Below are 20700 nucleotides of genomic sequence, written 5' to 3' on the forward strand. Positions count from 1 at the left end.
TATGCCTCTCTCTGCATACATGGACTTGTTGGTGTTCATTGTCCAATCTTTTAGCTAATGCATTTTGCCTGCTATATTCACTTTCTTCCAAGGTTGTTCCCATCCCGGTGGACCTCTACCAGTCTGCTCTATGCCTGTTGTGATGGAACAGAACTTTCTTACTAGAGCTGTGAAATTAATAATTAGCTACAAGATGAAAAGACAGACATGGCAGCCACTGGTTTCACAAATTGCTTCAAAAGTTCATGTTTGTAGTCAGAATAAAGGAAAAGATAATCACTATGGGGGGGGACATGGGGATGGGCAAAATGGGTGAAGGGGAGTAGGAGATATAGGTCCCCACTTACAGAATGAATAAGTCATGGGAATAAAAGACATAGCCTAAGGAATATAGTCAATGATATTGTAATAGCGTTGTATGGTGACAGATGGTAGCTACATTTGCGTGGAGCATAGGATGATGTATAGAACTGTCGAGTCACTATGTTGTATACCTGAAATTAATGCCACATTGTGTGTCAACTATTCTCAAAAAAAAAAAAATTAAAGATAACGACTATGAAAAAAGAACCAGGGAAAGCTAAAGAAAAGTCCTTGAGAACTGGAATAGTACACTACGTAGAATAAAGTGAAAAAAAATTAATTCTAATCCTTTGTTTATATTTTCATGGAACCTATTAAGAAAGGTCAACAGAAGAATGATTATTTAATGTGGAGAGAAGGTTTAAGTAAGTAAAAGAAAAACAATACTGGACTAGTAGAACTCTGAAGACTTGGATTTCTCATGGCCTCTATAACTTCCTAGATCTGTGACCTAGATTAAGTCTCGTAATAGTTTTGTGCCTCAGTCCCTCAACAGGTACAATAAACTATGCCCTGTGTGTCTAGAATTATTCTTATACTTAAACAAGATCATATTTATTAAAAAGCTTTGAAACTATAAATGCCTTATAATTGTAAGGGATTATTACAGTTACGTGAATTGCTATTTTTTAAAGATAATAATTAACAACTACCCAAAAACTACCCAAAAAATATAAAGTGATAATTTTTTGTTTTCTTTTATATTATTTTTTAAGTATACACCATATGCATTGAAAGAAAGAAAGAGGAGTTTGTAAAATATCTTTCCTAAGAAAATTTCAGAAATAGGAACAGTATCAGTTGGGGCGGAATAAGGTAAAATCATTCCAAAATATAAGTAAATAATCAGGTTAACCTAAGTTTGCCTAGGTCAGACACAAACCTTAAGAGTCTTACCAGAAGGATGTTTAGATGAAGAAAGGTTCATTTGGATGGACACTGGTGACATTTCTTATCCAGAACCATCTCCCTAAAGCTAGAGTTCAGTGTGACTGCGCAGTGAAAGCTTGGAGCATTTGTTGCAAGGCATTTAGAGTATATCCAACATAGTCTAAGATTCAGTCAAGTGCTATGATTTAATTTAACTGGATAATGTGTACATATTAACATTCAGAAGACAGAAGTCCTTAGCAGGTATGCAAATTGGTTGATGAAAGTTACCCATGCGAAGAAAAAAAGGATTGGTTCTTGACTTAAAAAATAAATACTTCCATCTTTTTGAGTTTTAATAAATGCATTCAACAAATACTGTTGAGTACCTATTATGTTCTAGGCAACATTCAAGACACTGGGGAATCTGAGTGACTAAAACAGCCAAAAATTCTCTGCTATGTAGAGCTTATATTCCAGGAAATATAAGGGAAAGACGGCCAATACATTTAATAGTTATACAAATTATGTTATAAGTTTATAAAGGCTATGGAAACAAATAGAACGGAATTAGGGAGATCAGGAATATTTGAAGGGTCGCAATTTTTGTGGGGGATGGAGGGGCAGAGGGAGAAGGAGAGAGAATCTTAAGCAGGCTCCATGTCCAGCATGCAGCCCAATGCAGGGCTTGATCTCACAACCTTGAGATCATGACTTGAGCCAAAATCAAGAGTTGGACGCTTAACTGACTGAGCCATCCAGGCACCCCTGGTGGGTTACAGTTTTAAAATAGAGTGGTCAATCTTCGGGGTATTCTCTCAAAGAAAACAAAAACACTTATTCAAAAAATATGCACCCCTATATTTATTGCAACATTATTTACAATAGCCAAGATATGGAAGCAACACAAGTGTCCACCCATAGATAAATGAATAAAGATATGGTACATAAATACAACAGGATATTATTCAGTCATTATAAAGAATGAAGTCTTGCCATTCTCAACAACATGGATGAATCAGAAGGTATTATAGTTAAGTGAAATAAGTCAGAGACAAATACCATATGATTTCACTTATATGTGGAATCTAAAAAAATAAACAAACATATAAAAAAACACAGTAACAACGATAAAAGAGAAATGGACTCAAAAATATAGAGAACAAACTAGCGGTTGCCAGAAAGGAGGTTGGGCGGGGGTAGATGGGTGAAATAGGTAAAGGGAATTATAATTTCCAGTTATAAAATAAATAAGTCACAGGGATGAAAAATACAGCATAGAGAATATACTCAATATGGGGCACCTGGGTGGCTCAGTCATTAAGCGTCTACCTTCGGCTCAGGGCATGATCCCAGGGTCCCGGGATCAAGCCCCACATCGGGCTCCCTGCTCCACTGGGAGCCTGCTTCTTCCTCTCCCACTCCCCCTGCTTGTGTTCCCTCTCTCGCTGGCTGTGTCTCTCTCTGTCAAATAAATAAATAAAATCTTAAAAAAAAAAAAAGAATATACTCAATAATACTACAATAATTTTGTATAGTGACAAATGGTAACCACATTTATCAGGGGTAAGAGTTTCATAATGTATATAATGGTCAAATCACTATGTTGCACACCTGAAAATAATATTCTATTAGATGTCAACCATTTTTAATTAAAAATTCATTAATTAAATTAATTAAAATAGGGTGGTCAAGGTAGATCTCATTGAGAAGATGACATCTAAGCAAAGACTTGATGGATGTGATGACATCTGCTGTGATTCTATTATCATAAAAGGTTTTTTCACCAATTTTTAAATTTTTTATCACTTTAATAATAAATGGAAGATATCTTTATAAATTAACTTTCATATTTGTATTTCATATTATATTATACTTTCATTTTATATTAGTGAAAGTTTCATATTATAACTTGATATTATAATAGTGAAAGTTAAAAATTGATACTTTAATGCTAAAACAAATTACAATATATCCATATGATGGTATATAATGTGGTAATTAAAAATCATGTTTTCAAAAACAATTAACATGGGAAAATACAATAAAATGATTTTTTAAATACAAGAATGTATCTATAGGATGATCCAATTTTGATTTTTTTTTTCATTTACTCAACTATTTTTCAAGTACCTACTATGAGCCATGCACTGTTCTGGGCACCGGAGAGAGAGGAGTGAACAAGCTAGACATGTTCTTTCTTCTCATACACACACAGATAAAATACTGAAATGAAATATACCAAAATGTTACTGGGGAGTAAATTTTTTATTACAAAATAATAAGGTGAAGTTATGGATTATTTATTTTCTCCTCCATGTTTAAGAATAATCCAAAATTTCTAAATATATTCTGCATGATTCCAAAAAGAAACAATAGCATTTATATTGATCTAAATATGATGGTTCATATTTGCCTTGGGGTGTCTGTTTGGATAAAGCACAAATTTACACATAATATTCTGTTAAATGTATATTACATTTTTCAATCATATACTGATTCTTATGTCTCATAACATTTAATAAAGTTGGATAATATCAGGTACCATTCTACAGATGCACAAACTAAAAAAGCAGAACAGTTAACCACTACAGTTATATAATGTGTATGAAAGTGTCTCACATAGTGCCTAGATCAAGAAATGCTGCAGATTCTCAATGCTATGCTACTACCTTAAAGTACATCTCTTCCCAGTTATACTGTGGTTTTATGTAGGGTTTTTCATCAGGAAAAAATGTTTCATTTGTTTAAAATGAACCTTAATAGTTATCAAAATCTGATCTGAATGCCAGCTCCCCCCACCACCAGATGTTAGCTTTCTTCCATCTCCCCACAGCCACTAAAATCACCAAGAAGTAAGACATGTTCCTATAATGTTTCTTCATTCTTCCTTTGATTTCAAGTTTTTATATTTATTTAAGATTTTATTTATTTGAGACAGAGAGAGAAAGAGAGAAGCATAGCAGCAGAGCAGGGGTAGAGGGAGAGGGAGAAGCAGACTCTCTGAGCAGGGAACCTGTTGGGGGCTCGATCCCAGGACCCTGAGATCATGACCTGAGCTGAAGGCAGGCGCTTAACCAACTGAGCATCACAGGCACCCCAAGGTTTTTTGTTTAAATAGCATAGCAAATGGCATCTATTTGTCAAGCTCTAACTAGTTAAGTTATCTTGGGCCAATCATTTCAACTTTCTGGTCTTTTCTTATTTTTCAAATAGATAATCTCAGAAGTCCTTAAATTCCAGATTTTCATGATATTATTATTTCAAGTCTACAATAAATTAAAAGAACACAGCTTCTCAAAAAAAAAAAAAGACAGAAAGGCTACAGCAATAAAGACAGTTGGCTAGACAAAGTAAGAAAATAAAGACCTGGGATTAAAAGAAAATTGGAAAATCTCCCCAATCTCCTGGACCAAGTCCAGTTTCAATTATACAGGAGTTGTTTGGGGACAATAGAGAGCAAGAAATACGAAGGTTCCTTTGATCATCAAAAGATGATCCTTTTGCTTAAAAAGATAGTGTTCCTATACTCTCTCTGGTTCTAAAAATATATACACACACACACACACACACACACACACACACCACAACCACAACAAGTATTTTAATATTGATATGGAAGGAAAACAGAAGTCACTCATTTTGCTGAAATAAAAGTATTTCAAACCCAAAGAGGGTGATTTGGTTTTGAGGATTTTTATAAAATAACACTGTATTCAATCCTTTCCTATCACTTCCTCTGTAATACAAAACTGCAATAGCTCTCAAAATGGCAGCATTTTCTTATGTGCAGAGAGAAAAATTTGTGTTGCTATTGCAGCAACATCTAAACAGTTTCCTGTAAACTTTCTGTGATGGAAGTCATAGAATTTATGATAAAACCCTGTAGAGTGGTGAAACAAATTTCTTTCATATTTATCATTCATTTTATTCAGTGTGCATTTGAAGGAAAACCTTTTAAGAACACCAATAATGTGAGAAAGCTACAACAACTAAATTTATTGTTAAGTATCACATCACTGGTCCTCCTGGGAGTTCAGGAAGAAAGCTTAAATCACATTTCCTAACACATTGGAGAGCTTCCCAGAGATGTGATGGCCCACAGAGGCAAAACATCCAAAGCACACTGGAATCTCAGAGATGGTGACAAAGAAATATCACTTTGTTTAATAAAAGCAAATTGAAGTTACCCTTTTATTTTTTTAAACAAAGTACAAACTCTCTCTTACCCCCTTTTTCTCCTTTCCTTGCCCTGCCCCCTCCTGTTTCACCTGACTAAACTGTAGGTATTTGTTCCATCACCTGACTTAGGGGCTGGCTAGAAATATTAGAAAAAAACAATCTACCATTGTTACATGAGACAACAACCTTTCATGTCCTTGAAGCTCACCATGACCTTTCATCTTTCCTATCCCCAGTGGTCTCTCCTAACAACTAAAACTACACTCAGTTGGGCTGAATTCCAGATTGTCATAAAAAGAACCCTGTCCTTTCAAAACAAAACCAATTTTTACACCAAGGTGGGGGAGAAACACAAGTCCATTGTTCCCTCACAGATGGAAGTTGGAGTTACTAAGGCAACTGCTCTAATCCTCCTTTTTACCACCTTTTTCACATCACTGGCCTATCAAGTATGCTACCTTTTAACTCATAAGCTCAAAAGCTGGTAGTCTAACTGGCTGCCCTAATTAGCTACGATTTTCACACTACAGACAACATGATGAGCTAATCGAAATTTGCAAAATAATGACGTACCTCCAGCAAATATTCCTCCTCCTGAGGCCCAGTCTTAGAATAACAATAATGAGACCATTATTAGAGAAGGGCATTAAAATGCTGCACTGCTGCTAAACAGAGAACTTAATTGTTCTGGTCTTGTCCATTGAATCAACAACCTATTGTTGTGGACTTGAAAAATAAAGGACTGGAGAATGGGTGCCATGATGATTGGTCTGTGCGGCCATACCGGCACTCTGTAGAATTGTTTTCTTTTGAAACTCTTGATGGACTAGTAGTTTTGTTTAAAAGTAACATAAAAGGCGATTGTCTGGATAAAAAGTCCTATTTATTGAAATCCTTAGAAGCAGTTGCATGGATTTGTTCGTGACCCCTGAGATAAAAACATAGTGACCATAATAACACCATTTGTAGAGAGCCCTGTTACCACTGCCTACAGTAACATAAGATAAGAGACAGTCTTTTCTAGCTACTGTAGGAAGGAAGGAAGTACTTCTGAGCAGAAAGCAAGAATGATAAAAGGTCAAATACTGGATAAAGCTCATTAATCTCTGAAAGGGAGACTTTTAAAAATAATGCCAATTTAAGAATTCTACACAATTGCTACAGATTCAAGCACATGTAAAAAGGCTCACAGCTCTTTTTCTTTTTTCTTTTCTCACTTTTGAGCTTCTTTCCTTTGCTTAAAAAAAAAGATTAAAATGAAATGATTATTAAATAACTGAAGGAAGATGTCTCAGGATAACCTGGAAAACAAAAAACTCGAAGGTTTCCAGATAATTACTCTTATGTTCATCCCCACTCTATAGCAAGAATAATAAAATGCTAAAGTTAAAGGTTAACTAGTATAGGATTCCCAGCAGTAGAAAAAGCACTGTTTACACATTGTAAAAGTGTCTTCTCTATGGAGCCACAGTACATGTTTTCTGTAAAGTCAGGTGGATTTTAGTGTTGAACTGTGGTGGGAGGGAGTGTACTTTTTGTTAGCAGGTATTTTGGGGGTGGGGTCCTGTTTATTTTTTTTTTTAATCAAGTGAAATCTGCATTATATAAAAATGTATTAAACTGTAAATAAGACCTCTTGCTTCATTCAATCTGTGCTTTGCTTCATTTATCTTCATCTTGTTAGGCTAAATTAATTAACAATCTCACTGTTGCACACTTTCTCTTTTCATTACATCAAATAATGGCCTGTATACGGAGAAAGCCCTCACCACGGGAATTCTGTAACTCCACTGCTAAGAAGAGTTTCTGTGTATCAGTGCAATGATATTAACTAGATACATTCATTTTATAAGCATTTATCAAATGGACTTTTCATTGTTAACAACCAATTAGGTACCTAAACTCTTAACATATTATCAATAGAAAGTTATTTTTTAAAAAATTAGCTAAACTAGAAGTTACAAGATACTTCAAAAAGGAAAAAATCACATTATATATCCACAACCAGACTTCACCAACCATGTCACCCAAAATCAGAACAAACACATGCAAATTTGGCAGGTATGTTTTCACTGATACAACACAACATTGCATAAAAGGTTTAAAAGACACGCCCCAAGCTGTTCTGTTCCTTGCTTTGGAATGTCTAACATGTGATAAATTGGATGATTAGAATTTCATTGGTAAATCCCATTATTTTAAATCTATAAGAGTGAAATGTGTTAAACTCTTTTGTAAGTTTTCTTTCAACCTGAAACACTGTGGCATCTGGAGCTATGCAAATGGACAAAACAGTAAAGCCCTTTTTAATCTTTCCCTGATCAACCAGTGCTTCTTTCTCCAATCACAGCTTTGTGCGTGATATCTTTCTGCTAGCATTTCTTATTTAATTAAAACAGACACTGACAGAAGGACATGGATTAGTACTGTAATGATGCATTTACTTAGATTAATCGGAGGCTCCTTTTAGAGTAATGGCTTAAACAAAGAACAAAAGGAAATTGTTATGAAACAGCCTTTTATCCCAGGCAAAGGTCGCATTATGAGGTTTTTAATTTTGTCAGCTTCTGTTATACTCTGCCTTGCTAGTGGAACATGAGAAGTGCTTTTACCCCCAATAAAGCCAGTTATTATAAAAACAGCCATTAAAGCTGCAAATTAAAACGTCTGGTTTTAAAACAGGTTACTTAGCTTTCAGAATCCTCTAATTAGCATGTTGTGCATTGTTGTGAGGAAAAGAAGACTAAAATGCTAATGACCTACCGCCAGGTGACCACACTGCTGTGCAAAATAATAAGGACCTTTCCAAGTAATATGATGAATTAGCCAAGTAAGGTTCCCCCATCTAGCACCTCTCCTCTGAGTACTGATCAGTAATGCCCAGCCTCTACCCAGGGGACTGTGATTCTCAGCCCTCTACTTGTTATATACTCACTAAAAAGCAGACTTCTTTCTACCACAAAAGAAAGTGAATGAAATAGCAACAGAGAGTCTGAAAGCAAAAAAGACAACAGTCATTTGATGTCAAGCACAAAGAAAGAATTAAAGTACCAGGTCCCTAACAAAACTACCTCATTGCCTCTTTCATCCAACACCCCCACCCTTTAATAAGCTGAACTTTTAGAGTGTAAATGGAGTTAAGACTTGAAAGCTCAGTCTTCATTCACGACATTCACTTTTACACTCTGTTGTTTTTAAATGGCCTAAAGTAAATCCAGTTTCCCTTTTTTGAGCCTCATTTTTTTCCATTTTACTGACTCCACTCACCACCACCACCTCTTCTTCCCAGTCAAAATTTGCTCTTGACAAAGGACATATTGGCTTTTGTGTTCCTTGCCACATGAATGTAACTTAATTACTTGCACTTCTTACATTCTTTGCATTATCTTTTTTTGTGGACTGAATGACTCTGTGCCCTGTAAGGCTAACATACCATAGCTGAAAATATAGACTGGGTGGAGGTATCCCCAGAGTTCCTAAAATTGACCCACAGAGAAAACATATTTCACTTTAAATCAAGTGTCACACAAGTATCACTGAGAGGCTAGCTCTAGGAATTTCTTGAAATCATTATGAAACATATGTTGTCATTGAAACAGCAAGAAATCACTGGGAGTCATCTGTGATATTTGCCCAGCTGAGTCTTTTTAAAAAGAGATTAACTGAGGTTGTATCAATTATCTATGGCCACAAAAATGCTGCAGGTTCGACCACCCTAAAACTCAGTGACCTAAAACAATAAGCATTTATTTAGCTCATGTGTTTGCAGGTCAGCTGGGCATTTCTTCCGCTTTTAGTTGAGCTCACCTACATGTCTTGTGGTTAGCTGGCTTTTGGCTGATCTAGGATGGCCTTGGCTGGGACAACTAGAGTAATTCAACTTTGCTCCATATGTTTCATCCTCCAGCAGACTAGTCCAGGCTTGTTCTTCTCATGGTGACAGAAAATAGCAAGAATGTGAACAGAAATGCACAAGTGCTTTTACAAGCCTCTACTTGTATCACATTTGCCAACAACCCATTGGCCAAAGTAAGTTAAATGATGGATCCCAGATTCAAGAGTTGAGAAAGAATACCCAGCTAAAATGGAAGGGCACTGTAAAATTTCATGGCAAAGGTCATGGATACAAGGAAGGACAAAGAAAAACTGGGGCCTTTAGAGCAATCAATCTTAGCAAAAAAGTCAAGGTCATTTTGAGGATTCCCAAAGTTCTTCAGAAGTTTTGTTCCATTATCACTAATGTAGTCTAGATAACTACTCAAAACTGATATCATTTTTATTTTAATTAAGTGACAAAAACTCTTTAAAAAACAATTACCTTCATCTCCACCGATTTCCAATTTAGAAACTGCCACTGTAAAGCTAATTCTGAAATATGACCCATAAAGTTCACCATTTATTTTGGCTTACTGACTGCTCACTTCGGCAGCACCTATACTAATATATTTTGGCTTACTGACCTGTTGTGAATCAGTTATTCCTTGATAAAAGGCTTCAAAACTACAAACTTTGATTCTCAGAAGGCTCCCTTCCACCTACAGAAGCAGCTAAGTTTGAAGAAACATCTAATGGACGCTGGGTCCAGAATTTTGTCACTGTATCTCAGAAAGTATCGACAGTTCCCATACCACAGAATCCAGCAAAGACTATATTGCAGTCGTTCACCAGAGCAGACATAGCTGAAATAGCAGTGTTTAAAAAAAAAAGGTTTTTAAAGCCCAGTCCTTATCACTCTATTGTTCTTCCCTATTGTTCTTCCAATATCTCTGACAGTAAAAAAGAAAAGCAAAGAAAATTTTTGGCCTCACAGGGCTACATAATAGAGGGTGTCCTAATTTTAAACTCTGCAAATTTCTCTGTTTTGGACCATATGAAATGGAAGATCAATGAGAAAAGTATTCATGGTGGCTGCATGAATTTCAAAGATTTAATCTGACAGAGGCCCTACACATAGTTTTAGGGAGATACCTAGAGCCAGTTACCAGTCTTTCCACTCAGATACACTCATCCAGCAGGAGTAGGAGTGATTACTGGGCAGAATTCCTAAACCCTGTGGCAAAGGAAATACTATCCTATATAGCACCACTCAACAATTATCCCTGTGAGCAATTAAAATAACCAGTGAAGTGGGTCTCCAAAAGGAGCCTTCAGCCATTCCTTCATTTGAGCCAGCTCTGACAATGAGGGCTGCCAAAGCTGGCACTAACACCCGAAGAACAAGAAAGAAAGGCCAGCAAAGCTCAATCCTGCACCAAAGATATTAAAAAGGAAACTAAATGACATAGAGAAAACTATCTTAAGAATTACCCAATTAATGGAGAACAGAAAAAAATCTCATAATAATATGGCTTTTAAGTTCTTTTTACTTTCTACACCCCTTTACAACTTATTTCAGTAATAATTTGTTTTAAAGTGAAGCCCTAAATTATTCTTCGCCTTTTATATACAAGGATGATACCTGGCAAGAATGCAATTTGCACTGGTTTTCTAGTGTTTTGATCAACCAAATCTTCTCACCTGGTCTTTAGCAAGTATCAATCATTAGATCAGTGATCCAAAGCCATGGAACAGAGCAAAGCTAATAGGTCCATATAAGAATCAAGACAAGCATTGTGCCCTCATTAACACTAGGTTCTAAACAAACAATAGGCCCATGTTCAGAGAGCTGTACTAATTCTTCTCAATAGAAGCAGCTTGGATTTAACTCAAATTTTCCTTTAAAAGTCTCTTTGCTTTGACAGAGAGGCAAAAAGAAAGAGAAACAAAGCACCTGGATATCAGAAAAGGCCTTCAGAGAACAAGGACAAAAAAAGAAAGCTTGACTCCTTAAGAAAAATCATCTTTGAACATCCAGTACCTGGTACATAGTAGGTGCTCAAAAGTTGTGTTGAATTAAATTGTGATACCTTTACAACAGTAAGAACAGAAAAAAGTCAGCACTTCTTTTGTAAGAAATTGCATCAGTGGGCATATCAGATACTCAGAAAGGCCAAATTTAAAGAGTTCCTAACATTTGTGAACTCTTTTTTTATAAGATGCAATGAAATTAAACATTGGTCAAATTACATATGGACTCATACCTACTCCCCAGACTTTTCATAGAGATAAAAAAACTGACTAAAATTAACTCCCAGGAGAGTTTTGGAGGAAGAATGATGTCATAAATGGCTTACTGCAACCAATGGGAAAATTGTGGGGCCTGGAGAAGAAGCTCTATCCTTGTACTTTCCAAGGACATTAGGGACATAAACAGACTAATTAGAATGTTTTTAAATTTCAGATCATGTGTAGCTCCAACTTTGGTTCAGGAACCTTTTTCAATGTACAGTTAACAGTTTCTCTAATAACCAATATCTTCCCTAACGAATGTCATCAAACTACCCTCCTCTTAATCCCAATTGATTACCAATTACCACAGGTAATTGGTAGCATTGCAAGATCTTTGTGGTAGGAAATGTTTATTATATAACACTTAATACCAATTACCACAGGTCTGCCAAAAAATATTCAAAGATAAACACCAAAATAATTACATACCATGACAGAGACTTATAGAAACAACTCCCATGCTTTACCAACATTTTTTCTATCCTCAACTTCCTCCCCCAGTCCCTCCCACTGCCAAAATTTAAAAAACAAAACAAAAATGCCATCTTAGGTTGATATTTCAAAATCCTTTATTGATAAAAATATTATTCCTCCTAGTTAGAGTTTAAACTTAGTGCCTCTAGGAGAGGTAATACTATGAGTTCCTCTCACACTGGAATGTATATGACTCCCAAATCACTTTAAGGTTAAAATATCCTTGATTCCAAAACAAAATAAGGATACTATAAAAAGCGAAAATTATAGACTAATCTCATTTATGAACAGAATTTAAAAATCCTTTAAATATTAAAGTGTAAATGAAAATCCATCAATAAAAAGTAGGTCTTATCTCAGTAATGCTAGATGGTTCAGAAAATCTGCCAATAATGCCCTATTCACAGATTAAAGAAGAAAAATTCTATAAACTTCTCAACAGATGCAAGAGATATAGAAAAAAAACTACAGAAAACTTCATAGTTATTGGTAAATGTTAAGATGCATTCCATAAAAAACAGAAACTATGTCTTCCTTCCCTAAGAGCTTCAGGCTAATTATAAATGGAGTAGCTCGAGATCAGGAGGAAGACTATCCAAAATAAGACCCAAATGGCAACTCTCTTCCAAAGATGCTCAAGGGCTTCCCGCAGTATCTATATGGGTCATAGCAAGCTCTTTGTGGTAGGAAATGTTTATTATATAATATCAAATTAAAACCAAAGAATACACAATGACATCTATGCTCTGATTACAGTTATGTGAATTAAAAAAAAAAACATGGACAAGGACTGGAAATGAGCAGGTAAAAGTGAAAACAGATGACACATCATAAATTCTGTGTGAGATTTTATCTTTGCTTCTGTCATTTTAATATAAATATAATAAAAAATTTTAAAAACAACAATAATAATAAAGGTCTATGTGACTACTCTAGGATACTATCCTATGAGTAGGTTTGGGCAGGAGAAGTAAATAAGACAGTGAGTGACTAAAAAGAAAGATCACCATGTAGAAGGGTTATAAGAAGAAGAAAGGAAGGGCTATTAGAAGCTGGGGCACTGGGGAAAATTTAAAAAAAAGAAAGAAAATAGAACAAGTTTATGGATTTTTTTTTTCTTGAGTTAAAAAATACAGTTCTCCGGGGCACCTGGGTGGCTCAGTCGGTTAAATATCTGACTCCTGGTTTTGGCTCAGGCTCAGGTCATGATCTCAGGGTCATGACATTGAGCCTTGTGTCAGGCTCATACTCAGTGTGGAGTCGGCTTGGGATTCTCTCTCCCTCTCTCTCTCTATCCCCCACCTCTCAAATAAATGGGTAAATCCTTTAGAAGAAGAAGGAGGAGAAGTAGAAGCAGCAGCAGCAGCGCAAGTCTCCTACGGATTTTACACTTTAAACTGTATTTGTCTGGGTTGCACACTTGGGGTCATTTGAGGAAAAGGGAAATTCTACTAATGATAGATAAAAAAAACTTTGAAATCCACTACCTCTGAGAAATTTCACCCATATAAAAAGTGTGCATGCCATTCCAAATGTGCTCCTGTCTGCATGGACTCATAAGGCTTCTGTAACTTTGACTTGATGTTATAATGGTTCTAATGGGGGCCTTGGTTTCATGGACTAGTTAGCACCCCAAACTCTGAGCATGATCATTTCCTTATGAGAACATAAACACCCAGGGGACTTAGACTTAAGGCTCTTAGATGAGGAACGTATCTATAATCTATAAGAATTAGGGAGAGGGGTGCCTGGGTGGCACAGCAGTTAAGCGTCTGCCTTCGGCTCAGGGCGTGATCCCGGCATTATGGGATCGAGCCCCACATCAGGCTCCTCCGCTATGAGCCAGCTTCTTCCTCTCCCACTCCCCCTGCTTGTGTTCCCTCCCTCACTGGCTGTCTCTATCTCTGTGAAATAAATAAATAAAATCTTTAAAAAATAATAAAATAAAAATTAGGGAGAAAACAGTGTAAACTTCAGACCTTGTCACTTAAGGTTTAAGTTAAAAGACCAAACGTGACTGAGAATATACACCCTTGAAGGGCAGGGAAAAATCAAGAAAACCTTGGATATTATTTTAATGTTGGTTTTTTTTTAATTTTTTAAGTAATAAAATCTTATTCTAAAATGGTTCAGTATTGAGAGATGATCAAATATCAACCTAGTCTTTATATACATATTTCAAACAATGTGAAAAGACAGATAAAATGGAGCCCTCCTAAAAGACAAATATAAATTAAAAACATTGCCCCTTTAAATGTGATTTACAAATGTCAAGTAGAACGTGCATAACTAGATTTTGAGAATAAATTTTCATCACAATTCCAGTCATTTTTCCAGGAAAATGGCAAAATTTGTACTACAACATCCATTTCTATTTTGTGTTTTCCAAGCTAGGGAGAAGATGTCTAATTTGAGGTAAATCCATTAAAGTTTACCTTAAGTAGAAATATATATTAATGAATAGGATTAACATATAAAAATGTCACAAGCAGAGGATATTTCTTCAGAGCGTAGGTAAAGTACCCTCTCCAATTCCTGTCCAAGTTGTACATCCAACAAAGATATCAAACTGCAACAGATACGTGAATATTAAAAATATAAGCAAATTTCCACTTATTTTATTTAGAAAGAAGGAAAACTATATATTTATTTTTTTAAAGATTTTATTTACTTATTTTAGAGAGAGATTGCACATGCACATGAAGGGGTTATGGGCAGAGGGAGAGGGAGAGAATCCTAGCAGACTCCAGGCTGAGCATGGAGCCTGATGTGGGGCTCAATCTCATGACCCTGAGTTCATGACCTGAACCACCAAAAGTCGGATGCCACCGAGGTGCCCTGAAAAACTGTATTTTTTTAACCCAGGAAAAAAATCCATAAACTTGTTCAATTTTCCTTTTTTTTAAATTTTCTCTATTTCTTTTTTGAGTATAGTTGACACACAATGTTACATTAGTTTCAGGTGTACAACATAGTGACTCAACAACTCTATACATTATGCTATGCTCACCACAAGTATAGCCACCATCTGTCACCATACAACCCTATTACAATACCATTGACTATATATTCTTTATGCTGTGCCTTTTATTCCTGTGATTTATTCATTCCGTAAATGGAAGCCTGTATCTCCCACTCCCCTTCATTCATTTTACCCATTCTCCCTACCCCTTGCCCTCTAGCAACCATCAGTTTGTTTTCCATATTTATATATCTGATTCTGCTTTTTGTTTTTTCAGTTGCTTTTTTAATTCCACATATGAATGAAATTATATATTTCCCTTTCTCACTCTAATTTCACTTAACATAAAAGCTTGTTCTATTTTCAAAATTACATAAAGTCTGAAACTTATCTAGCTATATCATCTCATTTGCATTTTATTCTTTCACAATACTAATTATTTCAAAAGGAAGTATAATGACCTTCATCATATCACCCCACTCATTTGTACTCATGGAAAGTAAAGTGGAATAAATAAATTTCATTATTGGATAAGTCAATGGACAACAAAATATTTCTCCAAATCACATATATCCATCCACCTTATCAGTTGTGTGGTCATTTGGTTGTATTCATAAGAACACTTTTAGTTGTGATAAAAAAAACTAACTCAAAGTAGCTTTATTTAAAAAAATTTTCTTGGCTCAACGTAACTGAAAAGTCCTGGCTTCTGACCCAGCTGAACTCAGTGTTAAAATGGTGTAATCAGGAATTGGTCTCTCTCCATCTCTCAGGCAGGTTCTCCCACTTCAGGGGCAAAGATGACTAGCAGAAACTCCAGGTTAGCAATGACAGTAGACAGGCAGTGCTTCTTTCCCATTAATTCCCAGCAAAGATCCCAGGATTAAGTCTCAATAGCCTGGCATGGATAACATGTTTATTTCCTAAACAATCAATGTGACCAGGCATATGGAATGCCCAGCTCTGACTTGGGAGGGTAATGGCAGCTCTACCCCAACTACATTTACCAAAAGAAGCATCATTCTCAAAAAAAAAAAAAAAATCAAGGAGCTTTTACTAGGAAAAATGCTGGGAAGGGAATACAATAAACTGTATGTACCTATAATTCATGAGTTTCTTTTTCCAATAATTATTACAGTGAAGTAACTTCAGGAAAAGACAATAACAATTGTAAACTCTTCATTGTGATAGCAGTTGCACAGCAAAGATTTGTTTGAATTGTTTCTAACAGCCCCAAAAGAGGAACAAAAACCAAGAATCTAGTCATCCTTAAGGTAGATGAAAACAAAGGATTTTTTCTTTTGATAACTTTACTTCCATTTCCTCACATCAGGGCCAGCTATCCCAAGGTACTCTTTCTATCCTTCTTTTTATCCTTAGCCATTGTTAAGTTTAAAATCCTTAGAACACTTGCAAAGATTTATAGTAGCTTATCTTCAGCTACTTTCCCTAGAAATTTCTTCATGGGTCCCTAAGCACTATCAAAACTGCTTTGGAGCCCAGCTATAAACATGTTTCTCTATGAGGTCAAGAAAACCAACACCTTTATTTTGAATGAAGATCTCATATAACTTAATTCATTTATCTTAATTTTTATTTGAAAAGACTGCTACATTTTAAATTCAAATGCCACAAAAGAAGAACATATTAAGCTATTACTGACCCTTTATATCTTGGGTTGAATGTGACTATCGAATGCTTTCTTGAAATAAAGATTTTATATGAGAGAATGGAAGGAGAACACAAATGCAAAGAAAACCTGGGCAGAGTGGAAAAGTCATTAATGGAAAGAGTGGATGAGGCATCAAAGGCACTATTCATTGATGTCAAATTCATTCACACATTCATTTTATGCATATATTTAGAGCGCTAATTATGAGCAAACTACTGTGTTAGAGACAGTATCAAGAAGTATGGCATAGACCTCACTCCAAAATCAGGATCGGCAAGAAGGACAGAAGGAGCAGGAGCAGTAATGGTGAGGGTGACATGTCAATTTGTTCTTTACTCCCCAATCACAAACTTCAAATTTTGTTCAGGGACCCACAATAAATAACACACTTCATATTTTTAATAGACGTTGCATTCAACTTACCTACAAATTCAAGAAACTACTTCTTCCTGAACTCCCAGGATAATATGAAAACAGTAAAGGCCATCAATACATACAAGAGAAACCAAATTTAAGAAGAGCAATGCAAATTTGGTAAATTATAAAAGGAATTGAGAGTGTGCAGGCTTTCAAAATTTTTAATTAACTCAATAATTATATACTTCGTGCTTATGGAAAAGTAGATACTATATGGTCATATAAGTTATTTAAGGTGCATTTGATTTACTATACCTGTCCTTAAAAAAAAAAAAACTTTGATCAGAAGCTAACAGAAAGGAGGATTCACAGAAACTACAAAAAGACAAATTATGACAAGCACAAAATACTCTGAAAGTTCAAATGAAGTGAGACCAGAGAAGACTACAAGGAGCTGGGACTTGGAAAATGAATAGAAATCCCACAAGTAAAAATGTTTATCAGAAATATTCCAAGTAAATGGAGGTATGAAATAGAAAACTACAAACTGCTTCTATACTAATCAGTTCAAAAGTATCTACAGGATTTTAGATGAAGATATACTCATATAACCTATCTTTTTAAATCCTACATTTTAAATACATTGTATTATTTGAAATTAAAAGATTCTGAAAGTTATAAATAATGCATGCTAGAATGACAGTTATAATATTTGTAATGTATAAAGAATGGGACACTTCATATAATATCTGCATTGGGCATTACATGCCAAAGATACCCACTCTCAATTTTTTATTATTTATATTTTAGCAAATGAGCAATAAAATATGAAGTAAACCTCCCACACATAATGGGAAGTATGTTTTAAGTTTGAGAGGCTAGACATGTAAATTACTTGCTTAATTGGGCACGAAAAATCTGTATCTCTTCACCGTAAAAACAATTGGGCTTTTGTTACCTTGTGGCCAGCATATATAATATATACCATTTGCACAAATACACCATTAACTACACAAGCAAAATAAATGATTGATCATGAGAGATACCTGCAAACCCCAAGAATATCTGGCAGTCTAAATGGCATGGCATTGGGCAAAATGATAATAAGGAGAACCTTGAAGAAAATGATGTCTCCTGACTATATAAATTCCTGGGTTAAAAAAGTAAAGGCTTAAGTAGGACTTGGGGATTGTCCCTTGATTTTAAATATTTAGCATAAAGTTCAGCACATGTGACTCCCCAAGGGATTTTTCCCAATATGAACCTATTTAAAGAATATACCCTCATTCCCCTAGCCTACCTGTCCCTGTACAATGAACATGACCACAGAGCCTCCCCCATAAGGTATTAGCACCACAGTAGGTTAAAGTAGAACTAGAGACAATCTGACTGCCAGGTACACTCTGATCAGCTTGAAAAATTCACCTTCACGTTTAGAATCAAGCGCAGACTAGTAATTCGTAATCAAATCAAACTTGAGTAGAAAGAAAATGCATGTCCATACAGATGTCAAAAAACACATAAAAAGATGCTCAACATCACTCATCATCAGGGAAATACAAATCAAAACTACAATGAGATATCACCTCACACCTGTCACAATGGCTAAAATTAACAACACAGGAAATAACAGGTGTTGGTGAGGATGTGGAGAACTTACACTGTTCACAGGAATAAAAACTGTTGTAGCCACTCCAGAAAACAGTATAGAGGATCCTCAAAAAGTTAAAAATAGAACTAACCTATGATCCAGGAATTGCACTACTGGGTATTTACCCAAAGGATACAAAAACACTCATTCAAAGGGATACATGCACCCCAATGTTCACAGCAGCATTATCAACAATAGCCAAATTATGGAAAGAGCCCAAATGTCCATCGAATGACGAATGGATAAAGGAGATGTAGTATACATATATACAATGGAATATTACTCAGCCATCAAAAAGAATGAAACCTGGCCATTTGCAATGACATGGATTGAGCTAGGGTGTATTATGCTAAGCAAAACAAGTCAGTCAGAGAAGGACAAATACCATGTGATTTCACTCATATGTGGAATTTAAGAAACAAAACAAATGAGCAAAGGGGGGAGAAAAGAGAGAAAGAGACAAACAAGAAACAGACTCTCAACTATACAGAACAAATTGATGGTCACCAGAGGGGAGGTGGGTGGGAGAATGGATTAAATAGGTGATGGGGATTAAGGAGGGCACTTGTGACGAGCACTGTATGTTGTATGTAATCGCTGAATCACTAAATTCTACTCCTGAAACTAATATTACACTGTATGTTAACTAACTGGAATTTAAATAAAAACTTGAAACATAAAAAAAAAGAAAGAAGATACATGTCCTGATAGAGACTCTTCTGCCAAACTTCCTATAGCATGACATGCCAACTTTCCCCAATGGGCAGCCTCATGTTTTTAGCATTATTATTTGCAAAGGAAATATGAAAACTACAGATAGGTACAGAAATTTCTAAGATGCCGTCTAGTCTCTCTGGTACTATAAAAATAATTTATTTTGAATCCTAGGCAGTTATCCAAGGATGACATTTTAGAGGATCCCACTGCCTTCAAACTTTTAAATTTGGGAACGTGAATTCTACCTGACAGTTTCTGGAAAAAACTGATGGCTAATTTGTACCAGTAAATCTGTCCAAATTTTTTTTGAATCAAGGACTCCTCATTTCAATAGGTTTACCAGTTAAACTCAGAATTTGAACTTCAAGTGTCCACAACACTAAATCATTCCCAATCACATCTTTTAATAACTTTATACTCTCCTCCTCTTGTCAACATTTCCTATATTGTCACTCATCCACTCAATTATTCACTCAACAAATATTTATTGGATGTTTACTATCTTCTATGCCTTGCAAGAAGGCAAGGAACCAGAAGTTTTTTCCGCTTTGGGAGCTATGGAATTTGTGACAGAATGTCATAGTAGTGTCTTATAAGGCCGATACAAGTACTCTAAATCTGAGCTAATAATTGGATGGGCAGGGTGGGAAACATGGAGACAAAGATGCTACAGAAACAATCCTTCTACTTCTCACTCTGAACCACAGAATGAGGAATCAGAACTATTTAGTAAATTTGAAGCCTCATATTTGTACTCTTGGTACTAGACCAATTCACTGACTCTCAGACAAGATTTGCAGGGGAAGCTGAAGCATTGTTCTCCTCGAAGAGAGGAAGTGAGCTACTTTTTATAAGAAGGAACTAAGCAATAACATGAATAACTGAAAAATCCAAATGTGTTTTTTAAAACATCCATATATTAGCGCTGTGAGGCTAACCAGGACTATCTAATTGATGAGAAAGCTAATGGCAAAATATTTACTTTGGGTTCCGTCCAGACTGTAACTGCATTGCCTTCTAGTACATCCATACCCCTGGCCCATCCCATCAACTGATGGCATATTGTGTTTCCTAGCTAAAAAGCCCAGACATAGGGTTAGAATGTGACTAATTCAGCAAAAATCCACTACTATGGGGGTAGTAAGAAGTAAAGAGGTCAGAAGGATCCTTGGCAGGCATTTACGATCCCCAGCCAGTTCAGGCTTCTGCCAGACAGATGATGACAGAGTTTTTAGTATTTAGAAGGATTCTCTTTTCCCAGAGGATCAAAGTCTACACGAAAAATAGAGAGACGTGGACTATAATAAGGACCAGAATGCAGTAGAGAAAGGAAAAGGAGGGAAA

The 20700-nt window shown here is 35.7% G+C and overlaps 1 protein-coding gene across 14 annotated transcripts in view; it reads right to left on the reverse strand.

Annotated features, from left to right (window-relative positions):
* SOX6 (SRY-box transcription factor 6) overlaps positions 1-20700 on the reverse strand; it is a 587380-nt gene that overhangs the window by 409542 nt on the left and 157138 nt on the right. The window lies entirely within an intron of this gene.

The sequence above is a fragment of the Ursus arctos genome, unplaced genomic scaffold (assembly GCF_023065955.2).
Source record: "Ursus arctos isolate Adak ecotype North America unplaced genomic scaffold, UrsArc2.0 scaffold_23, whole genome shotgun sequence".
Classification (NCBI taxonomy): domain Eukaryota; kingdom Metazoa; phylum Chordata; class Mammalia; order Carnivora; family Ursidae; genus Ursus; species Ursus arctos.